Source organism: Musca autumnalis, unplaced genomic scaffold, assembly GCF_047663935.1.
Source record: "Musca autumnalis isolate F117 unplaced genomic scaffold, ASM4766393v1 scaffold_1, whole genome shotgun sequence".
NCBI classification, from domain to species: domain Eukaryota; kingdom Metazoa; phylum Arthropoda; class Insecta; order Diptera; family Muscidae; genus Musca; species Musca autumnalis.
The window spans coordinates 251152733-251179263 of NW_027411644.1; the positions used below are offsets into that span (position 1 = coordinate 251152733).

Sequence of the window (26531 nt, forward strand, 5' to 3'; positions counted from 1 at the left end):
GAATAGAGTCAAAATAAACAAAAAAGAACACTTTGCTAAATGATTAACAAAAACACGCATAACAGAAAATAATAATTTTAAAAGATTTATGTATAACAAAGAATGAAAAATGATCATGTTAATTGCCTTCAAGCTACAATTCACCTAAATGCAGCAAGAGAAAATTGTCTTGGACCCCCTCCCCAATATTGACATCATTAGCAGCAGCAGCAGTAGATGGACAATGTCCATACGTTGGTCATTGGAGTCATTGTTTTTCTAGCTCAATCGACGCGAGAACGGCATATCAGTGTCATTTTACCGGCTGCATTGCAGCAGCCGCCGCAACGGTTGACTTCATTTTGTTTTGTGCCTAACACTCAGTTCGACACAAAACTGTAATAACACAAGAATAATTAACAAAAAAAGGCAAATGACCAAAGTCAACAACAGAAATTCTTGAACAATAATTATGACAGCAATGAAATTACCCCAAATGGAGGAAAGAGATCATGGTGCTGATGATGTTCGTGACAGTGTTACTAGGCTGATGATGATGGTGGTGGCAGTGGCCAAAAAGAGCCAGCAATGTGTCGTTTGCTCCGTAGACCAATGAAAGAACGAAAGGTACAAGTGCCAGTGTTTGGAAGTTGGTTCTATGTTTGGATTTCATAAAAATTCGGGTCATCGTAGCGTGACCTTTAATTGCTGAATATTCATTTTTAATGGTAGCCAAACATTTGCACCACAAGCAACTCGTGTAAAGTGAAATTATACACAAAGTTAGATTTTGTTCAAAAACACACATATTTGTCCAATGAGTCAGCGAGAGGTGCTCTAAAAGAATCAGGGTCAGATTGAATTTTAGGCATATTCATAAATATGCAAATTGCATATATAGACTAAAAATATAGTTGTCAAATAATTAATAATAAATTAAAATATTTTTTTTATTAATTTTCTCGTTTAGGTTTAAGCTTGATGATCGACATTTTTTTGCAAGTGAAAAAGGAAAGCCAAGGACTCGAACCCACAGAGTCACCAAATGATGTGACCTGGTTTCGCTGTTAGTTGAGCAGCTCTTCATACATATCGACTGTGGAATGGCTTCTCTGAATGGCTTCTCTGAATGGCTTTTCTCTAAACGAGAAAATTGCAAAATCGGTAAAACTGATTAGGGGCCTAAGAAAATATCAGAAATTTAATTTGACCGAGTAATAGCAAAATTGGGGAAAGACAAATATGGGGGCTATATCCAAATCTGAACCGATATGGACCAAAGTTGGTATTTTTCATTTCTATGTCCTTATAAGTACTTGTACAAAAATAATCATCCTAGGTCAACTCCTTTTATTTTTGTCCGCGTTTACAAGAAAGCGACACCACTGTGCGACCCGCTCCCGCTTAAGTCAATTATATTTTTTTGCATCGCTAATTACAGATCCCGACTAATTACCGATGCAACAAGTGACTATATATGAACAAATCTTCAGAAATGTTGGTGTCGATATGCAATTTTAACATAACACCAAAGAACTGATGACTTGAGGCAAATAAATCATCTGCTGGAATGGTATGACTGGAAATGTTTGTCTGAAATCTAAACGTGGATTGCTTCTTAAATCCTTCAAGAATCGATCTAAAGCTTCTAGTGAATTTTTTATGTTCCATCGTACATTCGTTCCAGATGAGGATGTGGCCTTCATTCAAATGAATGTCCAGTGGCAACTTAAGGGCCCACTGTGTCGTCCTTCCCCCTTCTTATAATGTATTGCTATAGCTATCGATATGTTGCCTTCTAACCTAAACCCTTGTTTTCCAATAAGACCAAATCTTCGTTATGCATATTTCCACTGGTATTTCCATTAATTTGTAGCATATTTAAGAAAGTGAGAGTGGCCTGGGCTTATGGCTAAAATATGTACCCACATATATAGCGCATTAAAAAAATAGGACACAGGGGATCACCCGCTGCTCCGAAATTCATCGAAATATATAGCCTATTTCCACCAAGAGCCATCCCTGCACATCATATTAAAATTACATAAAAATCGACTTGAATGTTTTGGAGATATAACATATTTAAAAAAGTGGGCGTGGTCGGGTCTTAAGGCCACAAATAAGTGTCTCGGGTTGGAGACACAACCATCACTGTCTATCAAGTTAATTTTCAAACCCCGCTCTGTCTTAATTTCACAAAATATATAGCTTATTTTCACCAGGGGACATCCCTGTACATCATCTGAACAATACATGAAAATCGGTGCAGAAGTTTTGGAGATAAAACATATTTTAAACAAGTAAAAAAGTAGAGTTATACCCTCAGCCTATGTGAATTGAATCTTTCATCTACGGACAGATCGAATGTATATATGGTCTTTTCAGATTTTTGTGGCCTTTTTTGACATTTAAACTTGCCGACAAGAATGTGGATTAGGATTAACGTTCAAAGTGTTACGGAGGAGGTACTTAAAGGAATGATGATAGATATCGCGCCCACTAGTCATTTCAGTTGGTCATCGTATAATTTTTGGACCAGTATGCCAGGAAACATGGACTTGTCCACGGAAAACATAATATGGCTGCAAACAGGACCACAACGAACAGCATCGGTATACATTTCCCAAGGATCTTCGAACAGACCGCAAATTGTACTTAGACACAGATATTGAACTTTTGTGGGGGAGGTCGTCTAAGAAGGAGATCGATATCGGCCATTTTGGAAGTTAAACTAAATTTGGGCAAAACATTAGGAGATCCAAAGTTTTGAACAAATTGGTTGCCCCGTTCAAGAGATATCGTGCATACCATGTCATAGTGACATTTGGTACCCGAACTGAACTAAGTTTGGTCAAAATATGACGAAGGCCTAACCCCATAGGGGGTTTTTACACCTTTCGGACAGTTTTCTCATGAAGTATGGACTTGCCCCTGAAAAAAATTTGACTGTCGTAATTGAGGCAGCGAATGCAAGTTGCTTCAAGAAAAATCAAAATGATTCGAGAGCAGGTCTTAAAGTGAATTTATCCAAAATTTTGTGTGGGAGGTACCCGAAGGAGTGGTCAAATATAGTCCATATTCGAACCTGATCTATATCTTGTAGATATATTAGGAAGGTAGATATATTAGAAAGTGTGGACCAAATCGGTCGCACAATTTTTCCGAACACTTTTGAACTTTTGTTGGGGAGGTACCTGAAGGAGTGGGCCGATATGGCTTATCTTCCAACTTAAGCTAAGTTTGCACAAAATATTACGAAGGCCACATTTTGGATCCGTTCGAGAGTCATCTTGCGCTCCAACCACTTTTTTTGTATTGTTTTTTTTTGTATTTTTCAGGCTATTTTCTCAGGAAGTATGGACTTTCCCCTGATGAAAGATGAACCGTCGTATGGGGAGCAGTGAATACAAGTTGCTACAACAAAAATCAAAGCGATTCGAGAGATGGCCCTAAACTGAACTTTTCCGAAATTTTGTGTGGGAGGTACCCGAAGGAGTGGACCGAGCGAGTCCATATTGGAACCTCATCTCAGTCGTGATGTCCAAAGGACATGGACCAAATCGGTTACTTCCTTCAAGAGTTATCGTCCGCACAAATTTTCCGAACATTTCCGAACTTTTGTGGGGGAGGTACCGGAAGGTGTGGACCGATATAACCCATCTTCGAACTTAAACTAAGTTTGGACAAAATATTACGAAAGCCAAAATTTGGGCGGTACGTAATTTTCTCAACGATAGAGCATAAGGGAGATTCCCCGCCCCCTCCGAAATTCAACAAAATATATGACCTTTTTTCACCACGGATCCTCCCTGTACTTTCTCTGAAAATTTCAGGAAAATCGGTTCAGTAGTTTTGGATATATAACGTATTTAAAAAAGTCGGCATGCTAAAATAGCGTTTTTAAAAAATTAGGGCGTTTTTGAGTCTGTATGGAACATACTAACATACACACCTTGTCTTTTATATATAAGAATAGAGTTTTTACAGAAATTCAACGAAGTATGTAGCCTATACCGGGGGCCCTCGCTGTACATTCCCTGACAATTTCAGGAAAATCCGTTCAGTAGTTTTGGTAGAAAAAAAATTTGAAAAAAGTGGATGTAAAGGTGGGTGTGGTCAAATTTTCTTTGCATAAAAACCTAAGTTGGGTTATGACGAACATTTCCAAAAAAAAAAAGAATTATCCAAATCGTTCTCAACTGATGCCATTACCAACGAACGACATTTGATTTTTATTTACTTAGATTTATTTATTTATTTATTTATTTATTTATTTATTTATTTATTTATTTATTTATTTATTTATTTATTTATTTATTTATTTATTTATTTATTTATTTATTTATTTATTTATTTATTTATTTATTTATTTATTTATTTATTTATTTATTTATTTATTTATTTATTTATTTATTTATTTATTTATTTATTTATTTATTTATTTATTTATTTATTTATTTATTTATTTATTTATTTATTTATTTATTTATTTATTTATTTATTTATTTATTTATTTATTTATTTATTTATTTATTTATTTATTTATTTATTTATTTATTTATTTATTTATTTATTTATTTATTTATTTATTTATTTATTTATTTATTTATTTATTTATTTATTTATTTATTTATTTATTTATTTATTTATTTATTTATTTATTTATTTATTTATTTATTTATTTATTTATTTATTTATTTATTTATTTATTTATTTATTTATTTATTTATTTATTTATTTATTTATTTATTTATTTATTTATTTATTTATTTATTTATTTATTTATTTATTTATTTATTTATTTATTTATTTATTTATTTATTTATTTATTTATTTATTTATTTATTTATTTATTTATTTATTTATTTATTTATTTATTTATTTATTTATTTATTTATTTATTTATTTATTTATTTATTTATTTATTTATTTATTTATTTATTTATTTATTTATTTATTTATTTATTTATTTATTTATTTATTTATTTATTTATTTATTTATTTATTTATTTATTTATTTATTTATTTATTTATTTATTTGTTTATTTATTTATTTATTTATTTATTTATTTATTTATTTATTTATTTATTTATTTATTTATTTCTTTCTTTCTTTCTTTATTTATTTATTTATGTATTTATTTATTTATTTATTTATTTATTTATTTATTTATTTATTTATTTATTTATTTATTTATTTATTTATTTATTTATTTATTTATTTATTTATTTATTTATTTATTTATTTATTTATTTATTTATTTATTTATTTATTTATTTATTTATTTATTTATTTATTTATTTATTTATTTATTTATTTATTTATTTATTTATTTATTTATTTATTTATTTATTTATTTATTTATTTATTTATTTATTTATTTATTTATTTATTTATTTATTTATTTATTTATTTATTTATTTATTTATTTATTTATTTATTTATTTATTTATTTATTTATTTATTTATTTATTTATTTATTTATTTATTTATTTATTTATTTCTTTATTTATTTATTTATTAACTCTAAATTTAACCTTTTTATTCTATGTTAAAATCTTTGCCCATAATTCGTTCTCTCATTATTCTACAATTAGTAGGAAACAGTACATTTGACCCCAATTTCCCGATTCCCATTGAGAATTTCTTGTTGCTCCCATGTTAAATCGATTTATGTTTATTTTAAATGTATTTTCCCATAATTATGCTGTAGCTTCTTCACCTGATTTAGTTGAAGATGAAATTCCATAATTCTCATAAAATGTAAACAACAAAGCCAAAATATGAAAAGAATCTGACTTTTGACAGAGTAACAACAACAAAAAAAAAAAAAAAACACAGTCACATTTATAATTCCGCTAATTCCAAGATATTCAGTTCTAATACAAAAGTCAACTTCATTATGTAAAAGCTTATTAATGTTCGGAAGCTTGCTAACGGGCCAAAAAAAAGTTCATTGGCTAACAAGATTTTGAAATAAAAAGATAGTTGCGCAAAAAAATATCATAAGTAGGTCTTTGACACATCATCACCCAGCACTCAAGCAACTGAAATCTTCTTCTGCTTCATTTTGAACTGTAGGTGGATGATTTAGTAACCCACAACATGAAAATTTTTTTTGTGGAAAATATAATAAGATTATCTTTCATGAGGCAATGTTTTATGTACATTCTTCCAAATACATAATTTGTTAAAAACACTGATAAAATTACATTTGTGGGATCTTCTATTTATTTTCTTATACTTTGGGAACATAACATAAACAGAAATGTAGTGCCACGAAGGATTCCATTTCGGAGGGGCCACCTTGACCACAAATCATGAAAGTTTAGAACGTTTTATAGCGTTAAGTAAACCTATTTTAAAGGTTGTTGTTAATTGATTTTATATAAAATATTGGCACAAAGTATATGAATTCAATAGAAATCATACCGGGTTTCGGTATTTAGAAGTTTTAAACCAAATTTTCCAATCGGTTCTCAATACGAGTGGCAAACAAATCTTTCAAAAGAATATTATCCATATAGGTTCACGTTTTGTTATACCCTCTACCATAATATGGAGGGTATAATAAAATTTGTAATTCCGTTTGTAACACATCGAAATATTCATCGGAGACCCTATAAAGTACATATATTCTTGATCAGAGTAAAATTCTATATCGATATAACCATGTCCGTCCGTCTGTTGAAATCAAGATACACATCGAAATTTTCAAGATAAAGCTTTGTAATTTGGTACAGAAGGTTATATTACTCCTAGGATGTTTGGTATTGCGAATGGGCTATATCGGCCCACGTTTTGATATAGCCCCCATAGAACGGTACCACCCGATTTCCGGTATGTTGAAGGTTTTAGCCTCATTATCACACCGAAATGACTGAAATTCGGTGCTAAGCCTTCTTAGGGGGTCTAAAACTTTCACCCAGAAATTTTTCGGTATAGGTTTACGCCTTCATATAGCCCCCATAGAACAGTACTTCATGATTTTCGGTATTTTGAAGGTTGTGGCCACAATAATCTACCGAAATGGCTGACATTTTGGGTATTAAACGTTAAATATGAAATTTGTCGTTATAGATCCACGCCTTCAGGTAGCCCCAATAGAACGTACCTCCCGATTTTCGGTGTTTTTAAGGTTGTGGCCTCAATATTCATCAGAAATGGCTGAAATTTGGTTCTTAGTCTTCGTTGGGGGTATAAAACTTTCCCCCAGAATTTTGTCAGTATAGGTCCGCTTCATATAGCCCCCATAGAACGGTTCCTCCCGATTTCCGGTATTTTGAAGGTTGTGACCTCAATATTCCTTCGAAATGGTTGGGGTTTGGTATTGAGTCTTCGTTGACGGTACAAAACTTTCCCCTAGATATTTGTCGGTACAGGTCCACGCCTAAATATAGCCCCCATAGCACGGTACCTCTCGATTTCCGGTGTTTTGATGGTTGTGGCCCCAATATTCCTCCGAAATGGCTGAAATTTATTATTTAGTCTTTGTTGGGGCTACGAAACTGTCCCCAGAAATTTGTCCGTACAGGTCCACGCCTTCATATAACTCCCAAAGAATGGTACCTCTCGATTTCCGGTATTTTGAAGGTTGTGGCCTCAATATTCCCCCGAAATAGCTGAAAGTTGGCATTTAGTCTTTGTTGGGGCTACAGAACTTTCCCCTAGATATTTGTCGGCACGGTCCACGCATTAATATAACCCCCGTAGAACGGTACCTCTCGATTTCCGGTATTTTGAAGGTTGTGGCCTCAATATTCCTCCTAAATGGCTGAAATTTGGTATATAGTCTACGTTGGAGGTAAAAACCTTTCCGACTGAAATTCTTCGGTATAGGTCCACGTTTCGATATAGCCGCCATAGAACGGTATCTCCCAATTTTCGTAATTGTGAAAGTTGTGATGTCAATATCCCACCGAAATGACTGAAATTTATTATTTAGTCTTCCATGGGGTTATAAAATACTCCAGAAGAGAATTATCAGTAAAGGTCCACTTCTTCCTATATCGTCCATAAAAGCGAACCTCTTTATTTTCGGTATTTTGTAGGCTTTAGCCATATTAACTTATCGAAATATCAGAAATTTGATACATATTTAGTCTTCTTTTAGTCTAAAAACTTTCCGCCAGAAATTTGTCGGTATAGATCGATGTTTTGATATAGCCCCATAGAACGGATACCGGTACCACATTGTTTTACCAAAATTGCTGAAATTTGGTTTTAGTCTTCTTCATTAACTCGTGGTGGAGGGTATAAAAAGTTCGGCCCGGCGAGCTTAACGCCGTTCTTACTTGTTACATCCAAAATTTTTCCAAACACATTAGCTCATGTTTGGTATTTTGGGTTCTAATCCCTACAAAGAATTGCCAATATATGTTCAGAAAAATTTATGTTAGAAATACAGTGTTGGTCACAGAATTAGCACACCCCTTTGGTGCAAAATGATTTCAGTCAGCTAAGAGTTTTGGTAGGACAAATTGAAATATTTTCGTAAACAAAATCCTTTTCTATAATGTATTTAACAGATTTAATGATATCAGTGAATAGTATTATCAGTGGGTTTTTGAAAATAAAAGTTTTGTGAAGACGCCCAAATTATCAAGGGGACATATAATTAGCACACCCTACGATTTTTAATTTAATTCAATTAATATACAAAAATTAATTTATATTGAAGTTAATTCATATTCAAAACGTATTGAACAAATCATTTTTTGAAAGAAAAAATAATTTATCACCCCGGAATCTCAAAATATATCCCAATAGCGGACCATTTTTTGTAATGTACACTTAAACGTCAGAAAGTCACCAAAACTTTAAAAATAAATGTACAATTGGATCAGAAATTATTGGAATTGTTAACCGATTACCGAAATTTAAATATAAAGTGAAAAACTTTTCAAAAAGTTTTTAAGGTCGATGATTCATTCAAGAAAATTTTCGATTTGGAAGGGGTTTATAGAAAGAAGATCAATAAAATGCACCCTTATGTGAAGAAAAATCAACTTATAACACCATTTGTAATTCAAAATTACACGTCTGAATAACACCAAGGACCTATCATTACAAAACTGTCAATTAAGCACTAGATGAACACGTGGCACGTGGGTATGTTTAAAGGTATGACCCCTTTCTGACCATAAGGGATTTTGAGGTTTGCTGAAATTGGTTAAAATCCATGAAACTAGGCATATAATATTGAAGATAAATGTTTTCTGGATTATTGATTTCAAATTTAATAATTTTAAGCTCCGGGTAACATATTACCTTGCGTTCTCACAAGACTATCTCCCATTTGCCTTATGTTTAGAAAATTATTGAAATTTGTGTAGGTCCCTTACAGATGAACATAGGTTTATCGTGACATACATCACGACATATCGGTAAAATTCAGTCCAGATGGATAAGTATTTATGAAATCAATAGCTCAACGCATCATATTACAGTTTTTTAATGAAATTTTTTGTATCAAACGGACTTTACAGATGCACACTGCTGGTGGGTACATCCCACTATTCGAAAATTTACAAAGATGAACAAGAATATGATGTTTTATTTGATGTTTCTATGAACTACTTGCCTCAATGAGTTTGTTACATGTGAAAAAATCGATAAAAAACACTAAAAAAACTGACATTTCCATCAGTCCTTGGGACCCAAGGTGTACCCATATAATTCCCTTCTGACACTAAAATTTCGGAGACTGGAGGAGAGTATAACTAGCAGACTGGAACTTATTCCCAAACGAAAGGGATTTAAAACTGAATATGGACGAAAATATTGAAACTATTCACAATATTAGTGAATCTTTTAAGGTGTGCTAATTACGTGTCCAGTGAATTTAGGACATTTTTTAGATTTTTGGAGGTTATTCAAATTGACAATTATGTTTCAGTTTTTGTATTGCGTTGTATTCTTTAAGCATACTACTGAGAATATATTAGTACAAATACTTTATTAAATACAACTACTTTTGAAGGTCTTTTTAGGCAAAATAAATGTTGGTAGTGGGGTGTGCTAATTGAGTGACCAACACTGTATATTTGGATTCAAACAAATATATGTTTGAGACTAGTTGCAAACAAATATATGTTTGGATACAAACATATTATATTATGTTTGTAGCATTTTATTGACATATGTTGTCAATTTTATTTGTTTGAGTACCAACATTTTTTTATGCGTGGAGAGAGGATATTTGTCAAAGAGCGTAACAACAGGGCTCTCGCTTATTTATTTAGCTGTGTGTATGGTGCAATAGAAGATGTAGAAGCGACGACGGGAGGGTGAACAATTTTGTTTTTGCTTTGGTGGTGTGCATGCGGTACGCGTGTGTTTGGTTCTTTGTTGTTGTTGCGATTTATTCTTCAAAAAGCAGTCATTTTTTCTGTAACGCACATTTAAACAATCTAGCAAGCGAAGATGAAAAGAAACAAGTAAAAAAGTATCAGTCGGTTTTGTCTACAGAGATATACCCTAAGCCTATGTGAATTAAAACTTTCATCTAAGGACAGATCATATGTATTTAGGGTCTTTTCAGAATTTTGTGGCCCTTACTGGACATTTGATTTTGCCGACGAAAGTGTGGATTAGGATTTAAGGTCAAAAGTGTTGCGGAGGAGGTACTTGAAGGAATGGACCGAAGTCCATTATGGAAGTGGATCTTATTTTGGGAGTCATATCTTTTCGATAGTCATTTCAGTGGGCCATCGTATACTCGTAACTTTTGGACCAGTATGCCATGAAGTAAGGACTTGTCCAAGAAAAAACATTATTTCACTGTAACCAGCACCACAACGAACAGCATCGGTATCATTTCCAAAGGATCTTCGAACAGAACCTAAACTGCACGTAGACACAAATGTTGAACTTTTGTGGAGGAGGAGGAGGAGGAGGAGGATATGAACGATATGGGTAATTTTAGAAGTTAAACTAAATTGCTTTTTCAAGTTCAGGAGATATCGTGTATAGCATTTTAGTGACATTTTTTTTAATACTGAGGGGAAGTACCGCAAGTACCCTGTATTGTCCATCTTTGAAATGAACCTAATTTTGAACAAAATATGACTATGACATGGACCAAATCGGTTGATCAGTTCGAGAGTTATCGTAATCTCCAGCCACTATATATGGTGCCATAGAGGGTTTTTACACGTTTCGGGCTTCTTTTCTCAGGAAGTCGTAATTGAGGCAGCGAATGCAAGTTGCTTCAACAAAAACCAAAGTGATTCGAGAGCAGGTCTTAAAATGAACTTATCTGAAATTCTGTGTGGGAGGTACTTGAAGAAGTGGACAAATCTAGTCCATATTCGAAACTGATCTATATGTGATAGATATATTACATGTGTAAAGTATGGACCAAACCGGTTACTTCCTTCAGGAGTTATCGTGCGTTAAAAGTAGTGAGCTAACATGTGCCGCGCGTTCATCTATAAGAACGTTTAAAACTTGGGTTTGGGCGTCGGGTTAGTAACCCTCCCCTAGAAAAAAACAGCCTAATATGAAAAAACGAAAGAAGGGAAAAACAAACCCCTCTAAATTTGATGAACCCCGCAAACGTTTTAAGGACCATGATCTGCGAATCTGCACCTGGAATGTTCGCACTCTTTATAGAGAAGGTGCAGTTTACCCATTGGAACTTGCAAATACAAGGCAGACATTACTGCCATACAGGGAATACGAAGAAATGGGAAAGGCGTCACAACAACACCTAAAGGTGACGCACTGTATTATAGCTGTCATGACACAAAGCATGAGTTTGGTTGCGGATTCGTAGTTAGTCGGAGACTAAAACATCTGGTCTCCAGCTTCAACCCAGTGAATGAAAGACTCGCTGCAATTCGATTAAATCAAAATTCTTCAACATCAGCTTTATTTGCGCTCATGCTCCCACTGAAGACAAGGACGAACAGACCAAAGATATATTTTACGAGCGCTTAGAAGAAACTTATGACCGTTGCCCTGCCCATGACATTAAAGTCATTCTATGCGATTTTAATGCCAAAATTGGAAAGGAGAATATCTTTGGCCCAACAGTCGGGAAATTCAGTCTCCACAGTGAAACATCTGACAATGTTATGAGGCTTATAGACTTTGCAGCTGCAAGAAACATGGTAGTTAGCAGTACCAGATTTAAGCATCTCGATATTCATAAGGGTACCTGACTATCGCCAGATCAAAGAACAAGAAATCAAATTGATCACATTGTGATAGATGGAAGACATGCATCAAGCGTGTTGGATGTACGATCCTTCCAAGGTGCAAGCATAGACTCGGCCCACTACCTTGTTGCAGCAAAGGTACGTACCAGATTAAACGTAGCAAACAAAGTGCGAACAGACACAACACGGAAGTTGGACATCGGTAAGCTGCAATCACAACAGATAGCCACAGCATATTCCACTCAACTGGCCAAACTGCTTAATCAAAGCCTCGTTTCGATAACATATTAGGACAATGGCAAAACATTGCCCACTCCATGCAAACAGCCGCAAAATCAGTACGTGGATACCAGAGACCTCCACCAAGGAATCCATGGTATGACCAGGAGTATCGTGCTGCTACCGAAGAGGGTTAGGGCTACTATACAATCAGTAGCAACGCGTAGAGCGCGAGAGTGGTATCAGGAGAAAATGAGAGAGGAGAAACGGCTTTTCCGCAGGAGAAAGAGGGAGATGCAAAAGCGGGAGTGTGAACAAATCGAGATGTACAGGAGACAGAATGAAGTACGAAAATTCTACAAAAGAGTGAAACATCAAACGGATGGTTCTGGAACTGGCACATTCTCCTGTAGAGACCAGCAAGGTAATCTGGTAACTGATACATATAGTGTGCTAAGGATATGGAAAGAGCATTTTTCCAAACTGTTGGTATCCAATAGTAGCGGAGTCGACGACGATACCACAGATCCAATTCCAGAAGATGGTATTGAATGTATACCACCCGGCCAAGATGAGGTAAAGACAGTAATAAACCGTCTGAAGAATAATAAGGCAGCAGGAGCTGATGGCCTACCAGCCGAGCTGTTTAAAACCGAAGGCGACACGCTGATAAGGTGTATGCATCAGGTAGTTAGCTGCATCTGGCAGGATTGGAACCAGAGCATCCTGTTCCCGGCCATAAGAAAGGAGAAAAGACTTTATGCTCCAACTATAGGGGCATAAGTCTTCTCCCTATCGCCTACAAGATAGTGTCAGGGATATTGTGCGAACGACTAAAGCCCATGGTCAACGAAATAATTGGACCATACCATTGCGGCTTTATACCTGGCAAGTCCACCATTGACCAGATATTTACCCTGCGGCAAATCCTGGAGAAGACCCAAGAGATGCAGATCGACACCTACCACCTTTTTGTCGATTATAAAGCAGTCTTCGACAGCCCGCTACGTTCAAAGGTATTCCAAACCATGTCTGAATTTGGTATTCCCTCAAAGCTCATTCGGCTTTTTAAAATGACTCTAACTGACACAAGATCTTCAGTTAAAATAGGTAAGAACCTCTCCGAAGAGTTTTGTACCAAAAGAGGTTTCAGGCAAGGAGACAGCATTTCGTGTGATCTTTGCAACATCCTGCTAGAAAAGGTTATACGAGAGGCAAACGTCAAAAGAAGTGGCACAATCTACACCAATAGTCACATGTTACTTGCTTATGCTGATGATATAGACATCATGGGACGATTAGTAAAAGAAATAACCGATAACTTTATGAAGGTCGAAGGAGAATCTGCTAAAGTGGGTCTGGCGGTAAACGGCGAGAAGACCAAGTTGATGGTGTCGTAGTAAAAGACTTCGTATACCTTGGCACCGCCGTAAACACAACAAACGACATCAGTTGTGAAATAAAAAGAAGAATTGTATTGGCCAACAGATTCTACTTTGGCTTAAGTAAGCACTTCAAAAACAAAGCCACAACTCGTCAAACAAAAATTACGCTTTACAAAACACTGATGCTACCCGTGCTGATGTATGGTTCAGAAGTCTGTGTACTTGCGCAAGCAGACAAGGCGGTGCTTGATGTGTTTGAGAGAAAAATTCTTCGAAATATCTATGGACCAATCTGCGTAGACGGTGAATATCGACGTCGTATGAACCGCGAGCTGTATCTGCTGTACAACGACATCAATATAGTTAAACGTATCGAGATGCAGCGATTGCGTTGGCGAGGCCATATAATAAGAATCAGCGATGATGAACCCGCTAAAAAGCCGTATAAATACGGGCCACATGGCGGTGCACGCAGAATTGGAAGGCCAAAGAATAGATAGCGCAAAAAAGTGGATGAAGAGATGACAAGGCGCGGTATTCCAGAAAGCGAACATAGTGAATTGGAGATCTTTTCTTTGTTTGGTCTATGGAACAAATGTTCTGTAATGGGCCAGCTAAGTAAGTAAGTACTTTGGGTCTAAAACCATTATTTCGATGAGGCACATTTTGCCCGTATGAAAGTGTATAAACTCTCGTTAGCATAAATGCTGAGGGTATAAAAAATATTTTATTTTCTCAAAAATACAATTTAATTTGTGCAAAAGTGCGTTCTTGAGAAAAAAATCGAAAAGTCACTTGTGTTCTTCCCCCTTTAAAACGTCTACTGCTTTATAAAACATTATACGTTTTTGGGACTGTTCATTACAATATTTAAAATTTGAAAAAGTGTATATGCAGAACTTCCAAGACTGAGTTAAAGTATCCTGAACTTTAAAGCTCGACTTTACTGTAATTTGGATATAGAGTTATAATTCATAAGAAATTAATTTTAATTGTCTTGATTACTTACTTTTGTCGATAATAAAGATAATCCGAAATAAAAATCCACAAATAGTTTGCAAAATGTTTAGATCCAATACACAATTATTCCAAAGAATTTATAAAAATTGGCAATTGTTATTCACGTTGCAATTGAAATCCACAGTGTATTTTAAATTATGTTAAACATTCCTCACAACTTGAACACTTTCAATTATCGTTTGTAATCACTTCTTGAAGTTTATTTGAGTGTAAACTTTATGTTGCTACGTTTGTTTTTCTACTTGATTTGATTTTCAAACAGTTTGCACTTTTCTCTTTTAAATGCACTAAAATTCATAGATTGGTAATTTTCGCGATAATCACGTTTTTGAAATTAACAGACAATTTTTTTCTTCTTCTCTTTTAGAGATTTTTAAATTCTTGTAACCTTTTTTCTTTGTAGCACATAAACGAAAACAAACAAACTTGCAGATTGCAACGTTTAGCACAGCATCAACACAAACGTCGTTACAAAATTAATCCAAGTCAAAACACTTTTCGGTTCTGTTTTTTGTGCTATGCAAGAAATGGCAAGCGAGTACATGTGGTATGCAACAATTACAAATGTCCGTCCAACAAATTACAAAACAACGATCACCATCATCACCACCAGTTAACTTCCATTTTTGGAGTAAAACATTCCAAACAAAATTTATATCCAAAACATTTTGTTGTTCCAATTTACTACTGCTCGAAAATTGTTGAAAAACTAAAAGCATAAAAAGTCCGTCTTTGTCTCGACTCGAATATGAAGCGATGCGCAACCAACAACCGTCAATGATAAAAGTCCAACATAGACTGAATGTCATGACCATGCTGCAAGTGGAATATTGTTTGAGCTCTCCCTACCCAGAGCTGGCTGCTGTTGTCTTATTGTGGAATTGGTGCTGTGTTGGGTTGTTTGGTGCGGTTGTAAAGTTGTTTGAACCACTAGACCGCCACACAAAGTCGTACGTAGTCAGATTGGCTATGTTGCTGCTTTCTTTGGTTGGCTTATAAGCGTATATTTTTCTTCTTCGTTTATAAAACAATACAAATATTATTACAGTGTGTTTGATAAGATGGTTGATGTTTGTTTTTCGCTTGGGAAGCCATGGAAAATATCCCGAATATAATGACAAAGTTGGTACAGATGTCAATATTTGTCATTCTCATATCTCATATCATACTTTTTTAACGTGGTTTTATCATCGGCTGGGGTGAGATCAGTCCCATCCAGGGTCTCCAAAGGTCCCAATAAATATTACGGCAGTAGCAGACCCAGATGCGCGTTGCTGGCCCGTTGTATTGAGTTTTTATGCCAACTTTTTATGGGCTGTATGCTTACAATTAACAACGGTTTTTTTTCGCACATTGATGCTGTTTAAGATTTATCATCGTCCATGTCCCCTATCTTTATCCTAAAGCGATAAAATTATAAAAGTTAAAAAAATGTAAAGTCGAATTCTGTCGCTTATTGAGACTTATATGATTTTAGTTTTTAAGGCTGATGTACCTTTAAAACTCACCATTTAAGGAAATTTTGTAAATATGTCGTTTTTATACCCTCAGCCTTTAGCCTAAGGAGGGTATATACACTTTGATACGATGAAAATGTGCCTAATCGAAATAATGGTTTTAGACCCCAAGTATGTTTGGACGAAATGTGTTTCAGACAATTTTGAGTCGATCTAGCCATGTCCGTCCGTCTGTCTGTCTGTCCTGCTGGCTGGAGCGCACGATAACTCTCAAATTTTGGCTTTCGTAATATTTTGCCCAAACTTAGTTTAAGTTCGAAGATGACCTACATTGGTCCACTCCTTCCGGAACCTCCCCCACAAAAGTTCGAAAACGTTCGGAAAGTTTGTGCGCACGATAACTCTTGAAGGGAGTGACCGATTTGGTCCATACTTTGTATAGCGTAAACTCTCTACCAGAGTAATATGAGGTTACAATATGGTCTCAATAGGTCCACTCCTTCGGGTACCTCCCACACAAAATTTCGGATAAGTTCACTTTATGACCTAATATCGAATCACTTTGATTTTTGTTGAAGCAACTTGCATTCGCTGCCTCAATTACGATGGTAAAATTTTTTTAGGGGCAAGTCCTAATTCTTGAGCAAACAGCCCGTATAGTGTAAAAACCCCCCATTGCACTATATGTTGTGGCTGGAGATCCACTTCCATAACGGTCAATGTCGATCCATTCCTTTTAGTATCTCCTCCGCAAAACTTTTGATCTTTAATCCTAATCAACATTTTTGTCGGTTCAAATGCCCAAAATTTTTAAAACCCCCTAAATACATACGTATTTTGGGAAAAAATTGTTTCAATATACACAGGCTGAGGGTATATCTCTGTCGGCAAAGCCGACTGATACTTTTTTACTTGTTCTTAATAACAGGGATACTGTGGCACCTCTGAAATTCATGCCTACATGTACCACTGCACATTTCACAAAATCTCATGACGATCTGTTTGTAAGTTTTCGAGATATCACACCCTTAACAAGTAAAAACGACATTAAGTTCGGCCAGGCCGAACTCGTTATACCCTCCACCACGAATTGTATTGAAGTAAAATGGGACAATTAGTTTCTTTCGTTTATGAAGAAGACTAAATAACAAATTCCAGCAAGTTCGCTAAAACAATGTGGGTAACCTTCAAAATACCGAAATTCGGGGGGTACCGTTCCATGGGGGCTATATCAAAACGTCGATCTATACCTACAAATTTCTGGCGGAAAGTTGTAGACTCAAAGAAGACTAAATACCAAATTTCCGATATTTCAGTAAAACCTTCAAAACACCGTGACCCTATTCCGACAATTTTCATATGGAACATTTAATACCCCAAATGTCAGCCATTTCGGCGGATTGTTGTGGTCACAACCTTCAAAATACCGAAAATCGTGAGGTACCGTTCTATAGGGAAAGTTTTATACCCCCTACGAAGACTAGTACCAAATTTCAGCCATTTCGGTGTGATAATGAGGCTAAAACCTTCAATATACCGAAAATCGGGTGGAACCGTTCGATGGGGGCTATATCAAACCGTGGACCGATATAGCCCATTTGCAATACCAAAAATCCTAGGAATAATAGAAACTTTTGTAACAAATTACAAAGCTCTATCTTAAAAATTGCGAGCTGTATCTTGATTTCAACAGACGGACGGACAAATAAACCGACATGGTTATATCGACTTATTATTTTACCCTAATCAAGAATATATATACTTTATAGGGTCTCCGATGAATATTTCGATGTGTTACAAACGGAATGACAAATTTAATTAATTCTATGGTAGAGGTTATAAAAATAAATATTCAACAAAATATGTAGACTATTTTTACCGCTGGCCCTCCCTGTACGTTAGGCCGGGGCGGTTTGAAAACCCTAATGAGCCCTTCGCGTTTCTGATTCCTGGGATTGAACTGAGCAAAGAACTACTACTGGACCATATGTCTACGATGAAAATCAAGCCTCCCGATTTTGACTTGAAGTTTTTTGGATATTTTGGCATATAATCGCCAAACCTTTGAGATTTGCGATCCAACACAAAGACCAAAATTGTAGCCAACACAATAGTTAAGAACTCTCTAGTACATTGCAAAAGTATTGCCCCTTCAGACAGTTTTGGCATTGAGAAAGTGCACATTTTTCGGAAAATATCGATAAATGACACTGTGCTACAAAAGTTGACCAGTAAAATATTCAAGCGTTCTGTTACAAAATTCTATCGTGTTGGGGTCCATGGACAACGAAAAACCTTTGGTTCCTGTGTGGCACTTCGTTTTATTATTTTATAACGGTAAAAGTAGTGAAAATCTGGGGTTCTTACATTTTCAAATTCAAACGGGCATATCTTCTTTTTTCACAACGGATTTCCATTGATCCTTTTTTCCTTTTAAAGGGGTGAATAATAACTTTCAAATAAGCTATTATTTGTTCAAATCGGTTAATAAATGGCTAAGTTATAGTGGTTGATTCATACCAATACATAACATTGTACTTTAACTCTTTTTGGTTTTGTTCTATAGTAATTTTGACAATTTCGAAAAATTCATTTTAAGTACAATGTAAATGTATTGGTATGAAGATATGCCCGTTTAAATTTGAACATTTAAGAAACCCAGATTTTCACTACTTTTACCGTTATAAAATAATAAAACAAAGTGACCCAAACGAACCAAAGGTATTTTCGTTGTCCATGGACCCCACTCCTTCGGTTATCTTCCACACAAAATTTCGGAAAAGTTCAGTTTAGGACCTGCTCTCGAATCGCTTTGATTTGTGTTGTAGCAACTTGTAATCACTGCCCTCCATACGACGGTACAAGTTTCATCAGGGGCAAGTCCATACTTCCCTAGAAAATTGCCTGAAAGGAGCAAAAAAAAAACCCTATACTCGTTATACCGTGTGTAGTGGTTGGAGCGCAGTATAACTCTAGAATAGATTTGCCGATTCGGTCCAAAATTTGGCCTTTGTAATATTTTGTCCAAACTTAGTTTAAGTTCGAAGATAAGCCACATCGGTCCACTCCTGCAGGTACCTCCTCCACAAAAGATCCATACTTTACACGTCCTAATATATCTACCAGATATAGATCAGGTTCGAATATGGACTATTTTTTCCACTCCTTCGGGTACCTCCCGCACAAAACTTCGATTATGTTCAATTTAAGACCTGCAAATTGCATTCGCTGCCTCCATTACGACGGTAAACGTTTTTTCAGGGGCAAATCCATACTTCTTGAGAAAACAGCCCGAAAGGTGTAAAAAAACCCCTATGGCACCATTTTGGCCTTCTTCATATTTTGTCCAAACTTAGTTTCAGTGCGAAGACAGGCAATACCGGTCCACAACTTCCAGTACTTTCCCCAATATTTAAAGGCGGCAAAGCCGACTGATACTTTTTTACTTGTTTTTTTTTAATATGTGGTAAAAAAAAAAAAAATTAATTTCCAACCTGATACATTCGTAATTATTTTAAGTACCCACCATACCAGTTGCTGATATTTTTCGAATGTTCGCCACAAGTTTCGAAATCGATAACATTTTCGAACATTTGGCAAATGTTTTTTCATGTGTATCTCTTTTGTTCGCCAAAAGTTCGAAAATTATATCATTTTCGAACGTTTGCAAATGTTTTTTCTTCGTAAGAAAAATTGTTTCGAGAAACATTTTTTACATTGAAAATTTGTTTGTTTTAAAAAATAAATTGATGTAGTTTGTATAAAATTCCCATTTGCTTTTTTCAAATACTTTCGATATAAATGCTACGTATAATATAAACAATAAATGTTGATAAACACAACATATGGGTAGGATACCATGTACAAGATAACAATTTCTATCAACAGTTTCATTTCGAATCGCAAAAATAACAAAGAAATAAAAATGAAAACGGTACATAACAGAAACATCAAGAAACTCAACCAAAAATGTTTATCGCCACTATCATAATTTCATTCGCTATTAATATTATTACCGATATTCGAAATCAAAGGTTTTCCTGCGACAAACTGAGCGACGAATGAATCGTTTTCAATTCATTCTCGTGTGTCGTTCTCGAACAAAATATCAGCAAAACTATCGAGAAACATTCGAAATCGATATCGTTTTCGATAGCAATGGTATGGTGGGTTCCCTGGCAATTTCAGGAAAATCAGTTCAGTAGTTTTTGTAGAAAAGATTAAAATTGAAAATTGAAAAAAAAGCTCCCACTTTTAAACTTTTGACCTGAAATTTATCGGTATAGGTCCACGTCTTCATATAGCCCCCATAGAACGGTACCTCCCGATTTCCGGTATTTTGAAGTTTGTGGCCTCAATATCCCTCCGAAATGGCTGAAATTTGGTACCAAGTCCTCCTTGGGGGTAAACAACTTTCTACCTGAAATTTGTCGGTATAGGTGCATCCCATCATATAGCTGCCGTAGAACGATACCTTCCGACTTTCGGTATTTTGAAGGTTGTGGCTGTGGATATACATTTTTTCTATTTTATTGACATGTCTAAAGAAACATTTTTGTACCTAATATTGAAAATTTTTGTACCTATTATAGAAATATTTGTTGTATAAGAAAATATGTAAAATACATATGTCATATGTTTCGATTACAATTTTATCAAAAGCCAAAGATATTCCCAGTCCCAAAATTTGAATCGGACCACAAATAGGAGTTGCATAAAATTCCGATGTCTACTTATTACTACTTATATTAACCACTGTGGACATTCCGAATTATTGCTTACCTTTTGGTAATAAATTGGATTTGGAGTAAAGCCCACCAGGCATTTTTGCTGGTTACCGTAGGATTTAGAGCTATGCCAGGAAGCATGGATTTGCCATGAAAAACATAATATCGACGAAAACAGGATCACCAAGAGTGCCTTCGGTAATAATTTCTAAACGATATTAGACAACCTTAAAACTGCATTTAAGTTAGGGAGCTATACGAAGATGTTGTCCGACCCTCTAAGAGGTTGAAAGAAATTTTGTGATATTCAAGTTTCGGTCAAATTGGATACTCATTTCGTAAGTGATCATTCTCATCAGTCATTTTAGTCGGTGTTGACCGGGATTTTTACTGCTTTTGATCCATTATATCAGGGATATGGACTTGCTCCGAGGTATCTGAAGTAGTGACCGGTATAGCCCATATTCCATGTATCTCTATTGACCTATCTTTTAGGAAAAATAGCAGTGTCAAATCGGATCATTTAAGAGAACAATTTTTTTTAACTTCTGTGGGGCAGGAACCCCAAAGACAATAACAGCCTTAGAGGTTTTTACAGCATTCGTGCCATTTTGTCAGGAAATATGTACTGGCCCCCGAAAAAAGTTTTACCGATGTGAAGGGCGCAGCAAATACAAGTTGTGGAATATAGAAACGAAACGCACCATTTTAGCAAAAAAAATATTGGACATTTGTGGGGAGGGAGCGCAATTTTTGTACTTGGTCTAAGTTTTCGATAAAATATTAGGGAGGAAAATTTTTGGACCGAATCGGCTGATTCGTTCGACAGTTATCGTGGGCTCCAGCCAGACTGAAACGGATTTCGTCTAAACGTACCTGGAGTCTAAAACCAATACCTGGATGAGGCACATTTTGGTCGTATGAAAGTTTATATACCCTCGTTAGCCTAAACGTATATAATTACAATTTTTTTGTGATATGTTTTTGACCACTGATAACCACAAATTTCACATTACAAATAATTTAGCTAAAACCTTCAAAATATTTAAAATCTGACAATTGCAATATTCAAATTTGATCTGCCTGCAAAAAACGGCGCATTTGTGCAACATTTTAGAGTCCAATCTCAGATATGTGGATGCTAGAGTAATTACCACAGATGATGGGCTGCCAGTAGATCTATGCCAGACAACTGGCGACATGCTGATAAGTCGTATGCATCAACTGATAAGAAAAAAATGAGAAACGTATGTCTCATGATTGGAACCTTCGCATACTAAGTACATAAGAAATGATACATGCTATGGCATGTGTCAGTAACAGAAGTCTAAGCCTCCTATCCATCACAACCAACGTCACTATATAATAGATCTTCAATCTACGGCTAATTGTTAATAAGTCCCATGAAGAACAGAGCGTCACAAAGTGCCTTCTTCAACAGCCCACTAAAATTAAAGGAAGTACAAGTCATGTCTCAGGTTAGGAATTTACGCATCTTTAGTTAAATGCAATGAATTCGCCATAAAACCTCGAATCATACTAGTCCCATGAACGTCTATCATATATTTGCTTAGTGTTAACTTCAACGAGTGGCAAATTTTAGAAAAAAGTTCCTTGAAAACCTCTTCTTCAACAAAATGCATTTAATGGCTCAGAGCAACAGCAGGTATCTATAAATAAGCAACTACGTTTATACATGAAACGATAATAATGATAATCGTCATTATTATGATGATCATAATTACAACATCTGCACCTTATAAATGAAACCAAAAACAAATCTTTTTTTTTTAACTTTTTGTTTCTGGTTTATGGTTGGTTGTGAAGTTGTATTGTTGTTGAGGTGGTTTCATTGTATTCTGGTCGTTTCTTTTTGGCAAATTTGGTGATTTATGTTAAAAGCCAAAACTAGCGTTAGCTTTTAAAGATTTGTTATATTTTTTCTTAGAAGTTGGACAGTAGTTTCAAAAATGGAAATTGTAGGTTTTAAGAATTGATCTTCATTTTCTGCAGGGTAACACTACATTAAATCTGATGGTGAACATGTGGGTATGGATGCCACCGTGGTGCAATGAAATGTAGGCGATATTTCTTGAATATTTGAGCCATGTTAAACATCTTTGCAAGTAATGTCGTGTCGACGGCGATAAAAAGTAGGTTCCATATCATTGACCTAATATGAGTCGGTGATGCACACTCATGTGGATATCGCACTAGTTAATGCAATCTTACAAAGTCCTATTGCTTTGCGGGAATGCAAATTTCAGACATAATTTGGAATACCTTGGGCAGTAAAAAGCTGTCGAAGGCAGCCTCAGAGTTGACAAAAATGTGGTAAGATTTTCTATTTTCTAATTTTGTGGCTTCACTAGAATATGTTAAACATCTAGTCAATGTTCGATTTGCCAGGTATATGCGGTGCATTGGCCAAATTATTTCATTGGTCATAGGCATTAGTCATTCACAGCATGATTTTATAAGCAATGGGAAGAGAGGCTCCTGTTCTTACCATCGGGTATGTGTTCCTCCTAAATACACTTATTACCTTGTAGCTTTCGATCTTGAGCAGCTGTGCCGACAAATCGTCGATTTTTGGACTTTATTATTTGTCTGTCTCTTAATTGCTGCCTTGGCCTCTTTCTGACTTACGCGGTAGCACTCAAGCAGGTACTGCAATGAAATATACGTAGTTGAAAAAAACTTCGAAACGATTTGAGGGCATGCATTCAACTGTACTTTTTCAAAATTTTGAACAGTTGTGGGGAAAGTACGAAAGCCAAATTTTGGACCGAATCGGTTGATTCTTTCGAGAGTTATCGTGCGCTCCAGACATACAAATGGACGGACATTGCTTTATCGACTCCACATTATCTTAAACGGATTTCGTCTAAACCAAACTTGAAGCCCAATCTTTGTGACTCGTTTAAAATTGCAGACTGTAGCGTGATCGCAAGTTTACTCAAAACCAACGTATAATACTTTCCCCACATAACTATATCTATGCCGTCGGGAGTGGGTGGAATACAGTAAGAAAGATAGACACTACATCGTTCCGAAGATATCAACCCAACTGGGGGAATTCGTGTTTCACTCTATGTAGCCTCGACTTCTTATTGCTGAATTCCACCCACAACTGGTGTCCAGACACATAATTTATTATCCAACTTGTTTAAACTACGGCGGAACGTGTTTCGCTCGATGTCCTCAAGGAGTATGGCTTGATTGAGGGTATCAGTGGATTTTTCTAGGTAAAACACTACCAACACTATTCAGTGACAAGGTCGGATCTGGTAAAGTCCTCGACATAGATGTGCGGAGATGATGATAGGTAACTGGATACCAGTTTCTGGCACTGGATTGGAGTAAAGCTTTAAGATTTTTTGCTACTGTCGCAAAAGTGGCATCGGTCTGAACGATTCATCAGCGTTTTATGGGGATGGGCCGATATAGCCCATTTTCAATACCAAACATCCTAGGATTGTTAGAAACTTCTGCACCAAATCATAATGCTCTATCTTAAAAATTGCGAGCTGTATCTTGATTTCAACACACAGCCGAAAGGGCGGACGGACAGGCGAACATGGTTATATCGACTTATAATTTATGCTGATCAAGAATATATGTACTTTATGGGGTCTCCGGCGAATATTTCGATGTGTTACAAACGGAATGACAAATATAATTATACATAGAACATATTTTCTATGGGTGGAGAGAGGATTTTTGTCAAAGGGAGTAACAAACTTGGAGGAAAATGTGGTTTATTTCACAACTAAGGAGTTTTCGGCTTGAAAAGAAATCTTTTAACAGACGTATGTAGTTATTTGGATTGTTCAATATTACCTTGATGTGTCTGCGTGTTGACGTAAAAGTGCAGTCACCTGCGTAGAACACTAGTTTTATGTGATAGGGTGGGGACGGGGGCTATAGACTCATAGTTCAGTAGAAGTTGCTTATTTTTTTGGGGGGAATCTGTGTCAGCTGAATGTAACATTGGATTGTCTTCCGCCCATATAGTTAAACAGCAAAAAGTTTGCCTCCAAAGATGCAGTTAAAGTAAAAGTGATTTGGAAGTGCATGAAATTATGCATTTTTACTCATAATTTTTACAAGAGCGTGATTACTGAAATATGCACTCCATTAACACTGCATTTCAACTAATCCGTTGGCATTGTATTTTAACTAACCCTTTACGGTAGAATAGGTTGCAGTCCAATTTGCATCCAAGGCACGTGTTTTGATAAAAAAGAATTTATTATTTGCGTAAAACAAAAGTATTACACACTTTATTACATTAACGCAAATTATGAAATTTCTTCATTAAATTGAATCGCAATTGTTGTTGTAATAGTGTTTTGTATTATATGTTTGTATATTCTTTCTTCTGCTTAATCTGGCTCTGGGTCAATCTACAGTTCCAGGAACATGGCTACTTCGATGGGATGTAACCACAGATCCACTACAGTAAGTTGAGTAGGTTTGGCGAGGAAGTTGAAAATGTGGCGTGTGTTATGCGGACCAGTGCCGCATGCAGGGCAGATGTTTTGCACAGTGCCGTCGATCCTTGCCCAATAGGAGTTTAGACGGCTGCACTTTCCCGAGCGTAGTTGAGCCAAAACTTCTCTGGTTTGTTGTGGCAGCTGACGCTCCTCAGCAGCGATAGATGGAGGATCAGCTCCGAGGACCGCATTCAAACTGAAGCTTCTTATGACATCTTCACCTGCGGCCATATGAATGCTATTCAAACGCGCTTCATATGCTTGTTGATCTAAATGTTCTCTCTTGACATTCGGAGTTGTACATATCGCAACTGTGTTTGTTTCCTCCGCTCTCAATTTAATCCAAGCTGTATTGTTCTTGTTTCATATGTTAAAGGCAGAGCTCCGATTTGCTCGTTTATACTCGCGAGTGAAAACTACTCGCGAGTGGGAGTACTCGAAGAGTACGAGTTTTACAAGATGTTTACTCTCCACTCTTTTGTTTTATTTGGGAGCACTCGGGAGTACACTTGTAGGCCTATTCTGTAACTTTTAACAACTATCGATATTGATTAAATTGCTTTTGTTTTTGTAACAACAATAAAACAAACAAATGAAATTGTTGTAGAATAAACAGTGAGTAATGTTGTTAAAAAGTTACACTTGGTTTAAAAATAAGAGTGCGAGTGAAAATACTCGAAATAGAGTACGAGTTTACTCCAAGAGTAAAATCAAGTGAAAATTACATATTTTTTTGCCGTTTGTGTGGACCTGTTCGGAGGTCCAGAGGAGGTTGTTCTGAAGTTCGGAGGAGGGTGGTGGGAAGAGCTAGCGGAGGTTGTACCGAAGTTCGGAGGAGGGTGGTCGGAGGTTCAGAGGAAGGAGTTCTGAGTTCCGAACAACCTCCGACCACCCTCTTCCGAACTTCGGAACAACCTCCTCTGGACGTCCGACCACCCTCCTCCGAACTTCGGAAAAATCTCTTCCGGACCTCCGAACTTCAGAACAACCTCCTCTAAACCTCCGACCACCCTCCTCCGAACTTCGGAACAACCTTTTCTGGACCTCCGTCCACCCTCCTCAGAACTTCGGAACAATCTT

The 26531-nt window shown here is 35.8% G+C and overlaps 1 protein-coding gene across 4 annotated transcripts in view; it reads right to left on the reverse strand.

Moving 5' to 3' along the window:
• The window catches only part of LOC141391186 (uncharacterized), a 249377-nt gene that overhangs the window by 59068 nt on the left and 163778 nt on the right, over positions 1 to 26531 (reverse strand). Inside the window, exon 1 of one of the 4 annotated variants that reach the window (XM_073964093.1) lies at positions 14758 to 15568. The exons of 2 other annotated variants lie outside the window; for them this stretch is intronic. The gene's annotated coding sequence lies outside the window, so the exon portion shown is untranslated. Of the gene's footprint in view, positions 1 to 14757; positions 15569 to 26531 lie in introns of those variants that run through there. One more of the 4 variants, XM_073964095.1, reaches the window with a different exon arrangement.